Source organism: Haliotis rubra, unplaced genomic scaffold (genome assembly GCF_003918875.1).
Source record: "Haliotis rubra isolate DU_JTF1 unplaced genomic scaffold, ASM391887v1 Scf1565, whole genome shotgun sequence".
In the NCBI taxonomy this organism is placed as follows: Eukaryota; Metazoa; Mollusca; class Gastropoda; order Lepetellida; family Haliotidae; genus Haliotis; species Haliotis rubra.
This window is the reverse complement of record NW_025765520.1, coordinates 63,493-79,871: the sequence shown is the minus strand read 5'-3', so window position 1 is coordinate 79,871 and position 16,379 is coordinate 63,493. Positions and strand designations below refer to the sequence as shown.

Here is a 16,379-nt window from a genome sequence, read left to right as displayed (position 1 = left end):
GACAGCCTTTTCAACTATAACTGTGTAATTTGTTACATTCTATCTGCGCTTTGAGCATGGACTGCATGCATACCAGCGCATTACAAATGTGTAATGATGATGATAATGACGTTAACTTTAGGGTTTTATAGTTTTATTTTTGAGTTGACACATTCAGGTGGACGATTGAGACACCAACTGTCTCCGTGCCCCCATGCGGCAAATCACCTTTGGAAGAGTAAGATGTTTGTTAAAATATTCGGTTTTGGTTTGTTTTTTAAGTTGTTTTTTGCGGATATTGTTATAGTTGAATGTTTAATAGTTTCGTATTTCAAAACTACTACATATGAACTACTGGAACAGTTAAGATGCCTTAGTGACACTGACGGATACGTCGATTAATATTGATGAAAAGAAAATAATATTGCAACCGAAATGGCCTTCGACTGAGACTTTGTGACCTGAGGTGTAACATTGTAAGTATACAATAAATAAGAACACACATTACCACATAGCTTTTGTCCTGTTTCTTGACCTGAAGTACATCTCCGTTGTCTTCACACAGGGTGTATTCTATTGTCCAGATACTGGACTGTCCCGCGCACCTGTTTATCTCAAACACTGTCCTGCCAGCTCGTATAGCAACGCCACAATTACACCACGCATTGTTAATCCCGCAATCCGCTGTCTTTATTTGAACCTATAATGATACCATCAATACAGTCTAATGCGTACATCATTCCTTAAAATGAGGTTTCATGGGTAGGTACTATACAGAATAGACACTCTGCATAGCCATTAGCCATGTCTGCTTAAACATTTCAAATGGAAGAGAACAGATTATTATACGTATCATACACCTATCAATGACGTATGTAGGAGACATTGTGCATGCGCAGTAGGGCCAGCCAGTGACAATCATATTACAGGGAGTGGAAAAGACAGACTCGCCTGACACCCCCCGTTGGACTGATATGGCTTGTAAAGAGGACGATCCATATCAATTCGGTTGGTAAAACACTGGAGTCACGTCCCTTGACGTGTCGTCCGTTGGTCTGCTTGACTACCTTTCCCGAGACAACGTCTTTCATGCAGGGTGAAATCTATTTCATATTCTTGCAAATAAACGCACTTTAATATTGACTTTAAAAGATAATATGATAAATGTATATTTTGTGAAAATATATAAATAGCACAGTCACCAACAGCAGAAGTAATGGTATAAATCCAACTAGCGTCCATGCAGGTAGCAAACGTACTGTAAGACCCGATGGTCCTTATTATAGTGATCGACCTTCAGTTGTTGACGATTTGTAGCTTGTTCTATATCTTGTATTGTCCATGGTGTAAGATTTACATGCTGGTTTTATATCTGTATCTGTGAATTTCTGGGGGTTTTTTATGTAAGCCTTCGACATGTTTTTATATTCTCGATTTATGTGTCATGAATGTATAATTTGTTTTAATGATTATGTGGCTTAAATAATGCCGATGTTACTAGAAATCGTAGCTCACTAACTACCTCATATTTGCTATATTATTATTATAGGTTATTCATATAGCGCACATATCTAGGCAACTAGTGCATGATCAGGGAGCTGGTATTTTTTCCCCACGATCAATGGATGTCAATCTCAACGGCACATCGTATTATGAATCTCAACTCCCTGGTACACCTACTTGGGTTGTCAGTCCAGATTTGAAGAGGTCATCATACGACGATGTCGTATTGGCCACACAAGATATGCACATGAACATTTGATTAAAGGTGAAGATCCTCCGTTTTGCATCCCTTGTGATGAAAGAGTCACAGTCAAGCATGTCCTGCTTGACTGTGTTGTATATTCCATCACAAGGGATATCTATTTCAAATCACGAACCATGAAGGATCTTTTTAATAATAAAAGTTCTCATTTGATTATTGCATTTTTAAAGGAATTAGATTTGTTAACTGATTTGTAAATAGATATATAGTTTATGATTGGAGGTTTTAAATTAATAACTCAGATTGTTAGTGGCTGTATCCTCAAGGGGGGGTTAACGTACTGTAAAAATATTGTCCTCCTGATAGGGTACGTAAGTCCCAAAACATTCAAAGTAAATTTAAACATACCATTATTTATAACCGCAGAATATGTGTTATTTTAATTTATGGCTAAATTGTCTGAGCTTGCTAACGGCTGAGGGGGATGATATAAATCCCGCTAGGGCCCATGCAGGAAGCAAATGCACTGTAAGTCCCCATGGTCCCTAGTATGGTGATCTACCTTCAGTTGTTAGCGATCTATAGCCCATTTTTAGATTGTGTTGTCCCCTATGGTTAAAATGTTTTAGATTCAATTACTAGTTTTACATATATATATATCTGTGATACTCTAGTTGCTTTACTGTCCTTCGATGACAGGTTTTATAATATATACATATTCCATTACAATGTAAAATGTTCTCGTCACGATATGGCTGAAATATTGCCGATGTGACGTTAAATATTAACTCACTCACTCACCCTAGTTGTTGGCAGTCTGTCGCTTGTTTTTTATGTTGTATTATATATATAGTTAAAATATTTTAGATTTAAAAACTAGTTTTATGTTTATGTCTGTGATAATCTAGTTGTTTTACTGTCCTTCGCTGACAGGATTTTATAATTTACATTTAATTGTTAATATATCTTAACTTGATTTAGTCACGATATGGCTGAAATATTGCCGATGTGACTTAACATTTTAACTCACTCACTCACTCAACTCCCTGGGGCGTATACAACTCTTGTAGTCACTAGGCGCGCACAGTTATTGTGACTTTCTCATCACTGCTGGGTGGACTGGAACACATAGTCACAGTACTTTGTTCAAGTTCACTTCACGCTGCTGTACCTGCAACTATGTGTTTACACGTATTTATGTGGCCACCATCTGGTCATACACCCACGGATTCGTGGGCTCTGTTAAGTGCAAAGGGTTGTGTACTGTACACTAGGGGTTGTGACAACACTGAAAGAGTCTGCACACAAAGTTGACTCCAAGGCTTTACACCCGGTCACAGGTGGGATCGAATCCCGACACCTCAACCTCGGTGGATCACAAGCCTTGCGCCTTAGCCAGCTCACCGACCGCGCCTATATCAACCATCGACCCCGTTATCGGCGTGATATTGTAGTCTCGGGTTGATCTTGATATCGAATATGATACTAAACAGTGGCACATAATAACCGTTAAATACCACAAACATATCCCTTAATCTAATCACTTTTGTATGATATAAATCTTTGTCTGTTGCAGTACAAATGTTACATTCCTAAACCAAACGGCAGTGTTTTGGAAATTGTAAGATCAACAGAAAAAAAGCAATCTCATGACATCAACACGAAATTAGTTCTCATTCACTCTCATTCCTGCCTGATGTAAACATTATCTAAGATTTGAGTAGATGTGCACACAGGAAGGATGGCATTAACTTTCCAATCGCCGATTTGGAAATCCACCCCCTGGTGATTTAACAACTTTACAGGTTCAGTCGGGCATACTCTTCTTACATGTACCAAGAGGGCGTCACACGACATTAAAAGTTTATCAAGTTTACAACATTGAAGGTCTTTGCAAAGCTTTCAGAACATTTTTTGGCTGACATGTGGAGGAAGAATGATATGTCTCCTATCTCTCCTTGTCAGATATGTTACCGTGTTTTACATGTGAAACGCTGATTATCTTTTACATGTGCTTATGAACGGTGCTACCGTTATGGCGAGTTACACAGACCTGGTATCATCACTATTTGATAGTGATTGAAAGACACATGTTCAGGATATAGTAGAAACTATACAGTCAATCCTGATTTTGTCAGAGATTTTGTTTGGAAGCTGAAAGAGTTTTGCCGCTTTTATTTGCCTCTGTTACCTATAATAGAGGTAATAATACAGCAAACGTAATATTTCCTGGATAACTATCAGTGTCATTAATTACTTCTACATACCTCAATTGGAAAGGTCTCGTGTTTATACATGGTGAAGGTACCTTCGTATTGATGTTCGTATCTCCTGAAAAGTAACAGTAAGCAAGATGACAGTCAATTCTTCAAAGCTATGAGCCTAATGTCCAATATCAAATCAACATACCATCTTTGTTCGGTGTCTGCGCGATGTTCCCAAGATAGTTCAAATATAGTCGCTCCAATACCTCTATCACTTAAAGGATTCACAAATGGAAACATTGTTGTATATGGAAAAATCACACTGCCGATTCAAACAGATATATTTTAGTGAAATACGTTTATAAAGAAGACGTGTACAGTAAGCTGGTTTCTTCTCATACAATGATTCTTTCGATGAGGAAAACAGCTGTCTTCTATGTCTGTTAAGATTTTCACTCATAAAACCAAATTCAAGCAATGGCAGAGTCTGGGTCAGGGTCAGGGAACGCTGTCTCCACGGTATGATAGAAATTGAAATTGTGAATGAATTCGATGAAAGATCAGGTCGACACAATAAGATGTTACAAATGCTAGCAGTTTGCCTATGGTGCACTATCATGCAACAATCGCAAGATATGTCACCAGTGTGGCGATGATGATGACGGTACTGAGAACAAATGGACTAAAACTCCAACATTGTGAAAACTTACTCTAGGGAAGTCCTGTCAAAAAGTCAACAAACGGATTCCCCAATTATACTTGAAGGAACGATTACCTTCCTGGAAGCAAGGCGTATAGTCATTGCAAATACCACTCAAACAACAGCATTGTCGACAGCTGTGCCAAGCACACCTTAAAAAATTACTTGGGTGTGGGCAGATAACTATGTTCAGTTCATCTTCACAAGATGATCGTGCATTAATATCACCAAATGCATCAACGTCAACTTCATTAGTGGCTTCGACTTCCATCCCCTTTTGTGAAAAGGACCAACAAAAAAGTTCATTGAGCAAAATATTACAGTCGTATGCCAAAGGCTTATGTGATGCCATACAAATAATCTTCCTCATGTCCGCAACAAAAGTACGTCGCCACGAAATATTTCTTTTTCACAAAATCAATGGAATTGCAAAGGTCTCAGGACATCTTTACATTCCTCAAGCATTGTTTCTTCAGCAAGATAATCTTCAAGCCCTTTATGACCAGCTTCGAAGCCCTGAATTTTGTAAAGGTTAACTGGCCTTTATATGACATACTGTGTGCCGACAGAAAAAACTTTGTATTGATGTTCCTGATGATATAACAGGTCTATTTTCCTGATAAACTGAACAACATAGCTGACAAGTGTATCCCTAAGTCCTCTGCAATTACACACATTCCCAAACCATGGTCCAACAATGACTGCAAAGAAGCTAGGAAGGTGAGGGAAAAGGCTTTACACTATTTCCGCCGCCACCTTATGGTCCACAATTTGGATACATTCAAGATTTTAAATGCTAAATCATGGTGTACCTTTGAACAAAGCAAACGCGAATCGAATATATTATATATCCAAAATCAATTCACGAACGCCGATGCCAAAGGTATTGAATAAAAAAAAAGAACCCCTTTTATTCAACCCCTTGTTACATCTCACCTCTTAAACCTTTCATTTCTGCTGCTAATATTGAGCTGGAAATTATATATCCTTCATGCACGTTATCATCACCTTGGCAATTAGTAATACTACAGGTCAACCTAACATTGACCACTTTTAAGAATTCGGAAACAATCAGTTACCGTATAAAGAAAAAGAAATTATATAATGCATACAAATCTACAAATTAATTTATTTGTCCCATTGAGAGGTTATGTGGATCAAAACACTTTCAAAGTAAATTTAGGTCTACACAGCTTCGTGGTATATTTGCTATTTTAAGTATGAAGAAAGCAAATGTATTGTAAGTCTCCATGGCTCTCGGTAGGGTGTCCTGTAGTTGACGATCTATACTCCGTTTATGTATCGTATCTTTTTTAAGTTAAACGTTTGTTTTAAAGCTCCAAGAGTGATACTTTTTAATAGTTATTTTACCGTCATTCGTCGACAGGTTTCTATTATCCAACCTATTGTATCACGAATGTATGTCTTGTTTCAGTGGCGGTATGGCTGAAATTTTGCTAAAAATGTTCTGACTAACAATTATTACATACTCACTCCTGCTGTATAATTTAGTCGAAATGCATATAAAGAACGGTTATGACAAACTAAATTTAGTGAACCCTTTGAGCTCGTTATAGCTATAGTTTACTGTATGAGGTTACAGTAATTCCTGTGGGAAACTGGCTTTTATTGAGGGTCTCAACATCGATTGAATATAGATTCATTACAATATGCATATGTACATTTTCCGTGTAGTCGTGTGAGTACTTTTTTTTCACACTCGATTGGTATCTTTTCATTACTAATACTATTGACGTGACACACTGAACTATGAATAGACCCATTAGACAGATTTACCTTCCATCAAATGTCAGCATGTGTGGATCACTGGTAGCGTGACAGGACTTCCCATCAATCAGCTCTGTGTTCTTTATCAGCAGAACCTGAACATTTACACGTTGCAAAATGAAACGGATATACAATTATGTATAATATTGTTAGTATATTTTTACGAATCCTTAGACAGTGGAGCTGTCATAGCATGTTTGTGAAACCCAAATTTCAACGTTTGTTTTTAAGCTTAATTTTGTGTTAATTCCAAGTACTGTAGCTCTTCAAATGACAGCCTTTTGTATACTGTAACAGCTACTACTATAACTACGACAACAACCACTACTATTGCTACTGCTGCCGCCGCTAATACTACAACTATACACCGCAGCAAAATAAAACGTCAGTAAGAATTTAAACTTAGATAGGCACTGTAATCAAATCATTACAAAAATGGACATAATAAGCGGTTCAAAAAACATTTTTGTGTACAATATCTTGACACATCAATGAATAACTCAAGACATTACGTGAACGTTTGCATTTCATTTAGACTCTTGACTTCAGTATCTAGTGTAACCACCACTAGCGGCAATAACTGAGGTACAGCGTCTATGCATGGAGTGCACCAATCGATTGCTGAAGGCTATTGACACCTGGAGCCACACTCTGAGAAAGGCCTGGCGCAATAATTCGGCTGTGTTCGGCCTTGGTATGACATTATTCAGCCTAATCTGAATTTCATCCCAAAGATGTCCAATTGGGTTTGAATCAGGACTAAGGGCTGGCCACTGCATAATGTTGACACCGTTCTATTGCAAGAAGTCCCGTGTAGCTCTGGCAGTATGGGCCCGGGCGTTATCATGCTGGAAAATGTTGTTCCGGTGACGTGGAAATGTGGTATGACGTGGAGTCTAACAGCTTGGTCGATGCAGCGATAATGTGATAATTTACATCATACATGCGTTATATTTTACCGTTATGACGCCGATAGTGTAGTTCCTCCAAAACGTGTTGTCAGCTAGATCGTCAGGGATCACCAGCTTCAGTTTCATGACAGTATTTGATGATCCAATGATTTCAGAAACTTGACCAAACACCCTGATTGTGGCAGCTTCATCCCATTCAGTATCCTTAAAAACTGTTCCACAAGTAGAGCGTGCCAATCTAGCCTCTTGGCAATCAGCGGTGGTCTCTGAAATGTGGAAACTAAATTTATATATATCAACATAGAAATTTCTACAACTTATCTGACCCAAACATTACCATGAGCATCATCGATTCAGGTAATTGTGTTGCAATCTGCCAAGTCTGCCTTTGAGTTGCAAAAGGATTTACACTGCACCCTGGTTTTAATGTTCCTGGCTATAAAGGCACCCTGGATATAATGTCATGTTTTTACCTGAACCGATTTCCTGCCTACATAATACCCTGGATGTAATGCCATTTGCCAATGTTTTTTGGAACAAAAAGTCATAATGTCATAATGTCAATTACACTGGTTGCATGTAGTATACATACCTTAATTGGTTACCTGACATGACTCAAATTAATTGACGAAACTGATTGATGCTTTAAGTAGTCTTGTAAATAGCACACGTGACAATACACTTCCTCCCACCTACAAGAAGAAGTCACCTGCAGCCTCTAGACGCTTGGATTATAATGTTATAATTATAATGCCACCCTGGATATAATGCCATATTTTCTCCTGGACAAACGGTGGCATTATAACCAGGGTATACTGTACCTTCTTACCAGAAATCACCACGGCCTTTCATGGTTGATGCGTGGGCTATTGGACGTGAGTGAGTGAGTGAGTTACAATGCATCGTCACATCGGCAATATTACAGCCATATCGTGACGAGAACAATAAATTGTTATACATAGTAATTTATGGTAAATTATAAAAACCTGCCAATGAAGGACAGTAAAATAAATAGATTATCACAGATATGAATTTAAAACTAGTAACTAAATCTAAAAGAGTTTAACTATAGATGGCAATACAATATAAAAACAGGCTATAAGATTGCCAACACCTGAAGGAAGATCGCTATACTAAGGACTTTGGGGACTCACAGTATATTTGCTTCCTGCAATTGAGACAAATCTAGCCATTTATTAAAATCACACATATTCTACGATTTAAAAAGTGGAGGTTTTTAATATAATTTGAATGTTTTGGGACTTACGTACCCTCTCAGGAGGACAATAAGTTTACAGTACTTTTACCTCTTTTGAGGATACAGCCACTAAAAACCGTTACTTAATTACACTTCCAATCATAAAATATTTATCTATTTACAAATCATTCAACAAATCGATTTCTCTTTAAAATGTTAGAACTAAATAAGAAATGATATTATTAAAGTGATTGATTGAGTGAGTTTAGTTTGACGCCACACTCAGCACTATTCCAACTATATGGTGGTGGTTTGTAAATAATCGAGTCTTGATCAGACAATCCAGTGATCAACAGCATGAGCATCGATCGGCACAATTGGGAACCGATGACATGTGTCAACCAAGTCAGCGAGCCTGACCACCTGATTCCGTTAGTCGCCTCTTACGACAAGCATGGGTAACTGAAGGCACATTCTAACCCGGACCTTCACGGATCTGATATTATTAAAAGATCCTTCATAGTTCGTGATTTGAAATAGTTATCCCTTGTAATGTAATATTCAACGCAGTCAAGGAAGACATGCTTGACCGTAATTCTTTCATCACAAGGGATGAAAAACGGAGGATCGTCACCTTTCAATAGGTATTCATGAGTATAATTTGTGTGGCCAATACGACATCGTCGCATGATGACCACTTAAAATCTGGACTGACAACCCAAGTAGGTGTAACCAAAATAGAGTATTATTTCATGTACTTTATTGATACCTACTTGAGTGTCCCACTTCTGCATCAGATCACGGATATAAGATATACTGGTTACTTTATAATCAGAGTATTGAATAAGAAGTGGTGTCACAGATTTGTTGAGTGCTGCCTTGGCAGCAAGATCGGCTATTGTGTTACCAGAAATGCCACCGTGGCTGGGTAACGAACAGAGGACGATGTCGTATTGGTCAGTAGCAAGATCATTATATATTTTAACAATCTTAATCCCACTGGTTTCCATCGCCTTTATGTCCATAGGTACATACCGAGTTCAACTGACTCTATGTGGAGTTCACATCCAAGGGATCCAGCCCCACATCCAAATGGTACCGTCAACTTCAGGGTAATGTCAGCAAACTCTCCTTCTGAAAGCTTGAGTGTTCTGTTAGATATCTGCAGGCGACAGTAAACAAACATTTCAAATCTCAATGAAATTCCATTTCAGAAATGATTTGTAGCTCGATCTCACGGTTCAGTGAATATATGTAGAACGACGTAATGGACTGATGCTTGCCCAATGCAAAGAACTTTTTTTCAGAATTGAATTACAACACTAAATTCTCACCAAAGAAAAATACTGCCAGAACAGGAAAAGTGGCATAGAAAAGACAACAATGAAGTAAAGATTAAGACATTAATTATCAGTTGGCTTAAATATCACGAAAAGAAGGTAGAAGACATATTTATATGTCCGTTGATGCTGCATTGAAATACATTTGAGCTCGTGTATTATTATTATGCCAGAAAGACAGTTTCAAAGGATAATTTCAACGAGACTGTTGACCTTAATCCCAATGAACTTCGAGTCTGACAAGACTGGAAGACTGGCTGCTGAGTCTTTTCTTACGCTGGCTCTCACTGAACACCGCAGCTGAAGATTAAAAAAAGCCAAGAGATGTAAAAATGTAATGTAAAGGTGTGTATAATTCCCTTTCTGTGGACAAAACATGTAAGTTGCCTGTGTAGTTAATCTTAAAGGCAGACAATTCACAGTTAAATTAATGGCACAACTAGCACCTGTCCAAATCGGCTGTTTTTGAAGTGACAAAATCAGTTCAGCCTCTTTGCCTTACTTTCTTTTACTATTGAGGACTTCCGCCACTGAATCAGTTTTTAATGATAATGATGGCATTAAGACTAAAATGTATGTACCTCGAATCCAACATGAACTATGCTTTCATTGATCAGTTTAGCTTCTGTCAAAGTATGCGTTTCTATAACATTTCCACCGCCCCACTTCACGGGTTCTTCACTGAGGACAAGCTCTCCATTAACGACCCAGTTAGTTGTGTAGAAGACGTCATCTGTGTGTTTGCTGAACTCACACCGGAACTCCAACTTGCTTTTATCCGTATAATTACGGAGTGTGATAGTAACGTTTGGTTTCACGTTAAATGTTGGAGCTGTAACAATCAGAGTACATACATCCGTTACGTTGTGTAATGCATCCTCAATTTTGTTTTTGTATGGGTGTTTATCCTTGCCATAGATTCAAAGTCAGTCATATTGGCCTGGCAGGGTGCGTTGGCCCAAATATGTCTGGAACGTCCATTGCCAAAGACGCTTGGATAGATCCAGTATGACTGCCCGAGGACCACTAACAGGACCAGTATTACTCACTGTGGATAAATAACAGTAAAATGTGTCTGACTCGGGACAAATAACAACGCAAATAAGTATTAAAGGTCCCAAAGTTTGATCCACTCCACCCTCGTTCCTAATATGAAAAGATCATACAAGGAACGTGAGATTTATTATTTTGGAAAATATTTGAATTCAATACAATGTATATCAATACCAGTTATGCGTTCCTTTTGGAGGAGAATATATTTAATTGATAATTAGCTGTCATGAATGTCAGACGTAATTACTTACGACTGCCTGGTTTACCTGCAATGAACGGAACAACTGGTAAATAAATAATATTTTCACACTGCTCTAGTTTATAAAGTTTTAAACACAGCTTAGAGGTTACTAATTCTCTTTCAGCTAAACATCATCGTGTGTGTATCTCAAGTGGAAACTCATCACAAACGAATGATAAATATACTACTAAACAGCTGAGGATCATCCGCTTTCTTCATCTGCATTGCTATGGACTATTAACTATAATGATATGGAAGAAACGGATAATAGTGAACTTCTATTAGTTATATATCATCTAGGTTCGTAAGACAGACATAGACTGAATTGAATAGTTCTTAAGACAAAACACATTATTAATGCGTGGTGATACTTGGTTGTATTTAAATAATACCTTATTTTGAATGCTAATGAAAGGTTTTAGACAAAACAGTAACTGTCTATATTACTTCAAAGTTTGAAACCCTATGAATGCTCATTGAGAATGTAATCTTACCAAAACAATATGCACTTGAGGATATTGTTTTCATCAAATAGAATATTTCCTTCGTGCCACACATTTTGGTTTCTATGCTGAACTCTTTGTAACAGGTGTTGCTGTGAGACTGAATGCACATGGTGGATGTGTTACCGATCTTTTCTGAAATATGAACATAAATGGGTTGTCTAATTAAATGCACTGAAAAATGATCTCAAATAGAAAGCCTTTTCAAAAAGTGTTACAAAATGAGTATTGCAATTTCTTCACTGAGATAAACTGGTTTGTTGTATTTGTACTGTGATGTATGGCAGATACCAGATATGAACACCGTTCAGTTTTCATTAAGACTATCAAAAGGGACGAAGTTGAAATTAATTAAATAAATAAATTAATGGGTGGTCACTAGTGAAGAGAAATGAAAATATGTAGGTTCATGCATGCGTGGAAATTCACTGACTTAATTTTCTATCGCATATCTAGCAAAGCATTTACTTATCTAGAAAGGCCATCGTGTAAGGAGCTCGAGAATGTACCTCAGATATGAGCATTAAATGTGTGATTAAGATCATCTAATGGGGCGAAGTGAAAATTACGCTGCGGATATGATAAATTACATGGTCGCCTCCTGTGATAGATAAGACTTTCCAAGTTTGGACATTGTACTCAAGTATAAACTCTTTCTAGAATCATAAGGCAAATTACGATTATATGATAAGCATGCATTTCTGAATACTCATGTACCTACTTGACAACGATACAAGAATCTGTATTGAAATGCCGCATCACCAGAATAAAGAAGTTGTTCATCCATGTCGTTATCTGACAACTCTTTTGTCGCCAATATGTCAAATTTGGAAATTTCGTCCACATGTAATAAAGAAGATTTTAAGAGCCTTATAAAAGACCCAGCACGTTCAATCACCTCTTTGGCACTAGTCTAATCACGGTCTGTGAATCTTGGTTGAAAGAGCATCTTTGTTGTGACCCAAGGCGTTGTGAAATGCAAATACCAATGGCTGAATCTGTTGTAATAGTTTTGAAAGACAAAACTATTGTCTCAAGTTAATAGTGCTGAAACCTATGGTCATATGACGCTGGTCGTACGCGGTATGGTCCCGTGCCGAACAAGCGCGGTCATTTTCAAGATTTTAACATGCATTGGTCAAGAAATCACATACATACCGAACACAATATCAATATTTCGTTACATGCTTCAGACTATTCTGTACCGTCCTGTTGAACAAAGGACGATATGCAAAACTCTCAGTTTTTAACACGCCATTTGATGCAATCGGATGAAGTTTTGTGATAATGAGAGGGGCTGAAAGGTTTAACTTCTTAAAGTGTCTTAAGTCCATATTTTGTCTTAACATTTAATATTTAGACTTAAGACTAAATTGTGTCCTAGATCGGGATCATGAAGCTCGGTCTTTGAGAAAATCTAAAGTCTAAGACCAAATTTCATCTTAAGTCCTAAGACTGCCCCCAAGTTGACTTTAGATAAAATATTTGCATAGTGGTGGTACGGCCGCAATTCTGCTGAGAGGTTTATTTATGCTTAATTAAGCTCCCCTGAATTTTTTAAAAAGGGGGGTGTGGTTTGGCCGTGGAGCATCGGTGGTTAACAGAAAAATATTTATTATTATTTTGTATTTATGTATTTTATTTTTTTTTTAATTAATTAATTAGTAATGAGGAGGTTTGAACTGATCATCTAGAAAGTGGGTATAGCCACAGGAATCCTGCACCCTACCCCATCATACCGAGAAAGTCTTCTTCCACTGCTGTGGAAATCTTGTCACGTTGTCACGCTCACAAAATCTGAAAATGTCACACTTTGGAATGTCTGTCACGCTTTGGAATGCGGGTCGGCTAAAATTGAACTGGGTCATCAGCTCACCGGCTGTGACCTTTGATGGCGTCAAAATAGTTCTATTAAAAGGGTGAATAATACATCCATAGGGAGGGTCTAAACTATCTAGGTAACAAAGGTCTTCTTGGTTTGCGAGGTTCACATTCCATTATTGCGTATTTAGTGTTTTCAATACCGAAGCGACAGGCGTCTGTAATGCACTCACTGCAGACTTCACAGTGTGGTTCTGTGTGTTAGAGTTCGAATCACGCTGGCTGACAAAAGTTTAACAAAAATGTTTTAGTAATACGAATTGATATCGAGGAAACAATTCAATCTTAATCTTTTATGACGTCTTTGTTCTTGGAAAGGAAGGCTTGAATGAATTGTTGTTTCCCCATTTCCGTGCACTTTTTTTCTCTTCTTCGCTGATGCCCATGGCTTTACAAGTCTTGGTTCGAATCTCTTCTTTCATCTTGTGGTATTTGGGGACTTCCGACATCACCAAACGAAACTCTTCTTCGAAGATCTTGCTATCGGAGATTGCTGTCGAGATATGATCCTCGATCATATTCAATTTTCATTTGGCCAGAACGTGAATGCTATCGTGTTTCAACGCTTTATGTTGCAATCGGCGTGAAATAAATGTAAGTGTTATTCCCACTAATCCGAGCATGATCAGGGTGGTGGTGATCGTGGGCAATAAGCCAACCCCAGCCGCACCGAGCCCCATGCCGGCTGTTAAAAGAGCTGTGTCCACACCTTCGATAGAATTGACGGCTCTGTGGTATTTTTGGGCAATGCGATCCGCATATCCTGGGTTTTTTTCGAGATGTCTTTTGATCTCACTAATTTGATGCAAACCAAAACCGTCCTCAGTTTCTATGGTTTGTCAACTTTGCCCATGGCTGGATACAAACCCATCATGACTATAATATAGGTTAGGAGATAACCTTCAATTGGTTATCCGACAATCTTTGATCAACATATTTGAGGCTTATTAGGTTTAGATTGTCGTATAAATAGATATACCTTAGTGAAATGGTAGACTTTCCTTGTGGATTTGTACAGGTGTTTACACCTGGTTGTACATAAATACGTTGATGTTTATCATTATCACTCCAACGCACAGTTAACCATGCCTTTGGGACTTCATAATTATCATGATTATCCCCCGCAACGCGTTTTGCGGTGGTGTACTGATGCCTTTTGGTAGTGTTGGATTTCTGAATCAAATATCTTTGCATTTCCATGCCAACAAGTTTGACTTAGACTCAAACTGGTGGTAGTGCTCCTTTCTTTTAAAACCTTTCAATACTCTCCTTCCACTTTTCTATATACACACCAAAACATTTGACATAATCACAACTCGTAGACATATTCATGAAGAGTATTTTGCCATTGCGGGGGATATTGATGACTTTGTCTTCTTGGGGTTTTTTGAAAATGGAAAAAAATAATAACCATTTATATTTGTTTTCCAGACGGGTGATTAACTTATTGCTTGTTTGGTCTGGTAATGTCGTTACGTACGTCATCTTTTTATATAGGATTTAAAACCCCGAGTAGAGCCTCATTATTTCTGATTTCGGTTACCAAATCCTCATCATCCATGACAATATAAGGATAGGTAAAATAATATTGATTATCCAGTTCAATTTGAGTATCATTTCTTGTCGTTTGTACACATTATTTTGTAAGTGCAATATGTATGAGGCATTTTCCGTACCAGGTGGATTGAATACTTGTTTTCCCCAAGTTAATTGTGACCCCCTCGAGACTCACGAAAGCATTCACGTCTTTCTGTATGTAAATCGCGCAAAAAGGTGATGTTGATGTTTTCGAGGCCAACAGAGTTTTATCCCCATTATGATTTCAACATCTTGGTCTGGCGATGCCTCCCTAGTAAGACTTCGATATAAAGAGTCAAATTGATTGGAGTTGCTTATAAGACGTCTGACGCTATTTTGAATTCAAGCACCAATTGTAAACTCGTATTTGGGTTATCCAGTCGACTCACTAGCAAAAGATCTGCTTTTCTAGGGATGAGGCTCACGAGCACACTTCTTCTTTGAGATCGGACGTACGCCGCGATTAGAATTCCATTATAGAGGACTTTCATCAAATAATTATCCTTAGACCCTGCAAACACATAGGGGTAAACGACGGTGATATTTTGGGTGAGATCAATGCCCATTGGTTATCATCGGTAAGGTTGGACTGGTACAACGTGTTTTTTATGAGACCTCTGAACTTGACATTGTCTAAATCGACCAGACTGCCACCAAATGCTTGGACCACCACCCATTTATTATTGTTGTTGCGGACGAGATTGTACAGGATGATTTTTACGAGTCCTCCGGTCTCGACATCGTATAAATCTCCCAGGTTTCCACCACCACTGGTGGAGGTCACTTCTGCTCGTCTGTACACATTGTTTCTTAATTCTAAGGCGTATAATTTGCCTTTGACACCGGATTTGTTAAACCCTCGCGTGTCGCGAGATCGGAGATCGCTATGGTAGTGAATTTTCTTGGGCATTGAGTTCCGGGACCAGAAGCACTTGTCATTGTTTGATGTGCAGCGCTTAGATATCCTATATACACCAATTTATATTATATATCTAAAACGGATACTTTGAGTTTCTGGATCATGCCCCACGATAACTTTTTGTATTGTAAGAATGGAAACGATCCGTTGCACTTTTCGTATTTCACTGCCACAGCTCTTAACAGTGTCGGAGGGCGTTCACCTTGAATATTATCGGTCGTGCTGATCTGATCAAGAGGAATGAACAGCTCATGATAAGGAACGATGTCCGGTAATTTCGCCCCCACTGGTTAGGGGTCGTATTTTGCTCGACGTCAACCTGAGTGTTTTCACCAAGGGCTTACCGAATATTATGAGATCTTTCCCAGAGGTTAATATC

The 16,379-nt window shown here is 38.2% G+C and overlaps 1 protein-coding gene and 1 long non-coding RNA gene across 2 annotated transcripts in view; both read right to left on the bottom strand.

Annotated features, from left to right (window-relative positions):
- The window catches only part of LOC124271000, an 84,401-nt gene that overhangs the window by 7,763 nt on the left and 60,259 nt on the right, over nt 1-16,379 (bottom strand). The gene's annotated exons all lie outside the window — the stretch shown is intronic.
- On the bottom strand, nt 495-15,518 carry LOC124271002. Its single transcript, XR_006896921.1, has 4 exons — nt 15,507-15,518; nt 14,817-14,818; nt 10,272-10,284; nt 495-571 (listed from the first exon to the last, which is right to left on the bottom strand). It is a non-coding gene; the product is annotated as an uncharacterized LOC124271002 (long non-coding RNA).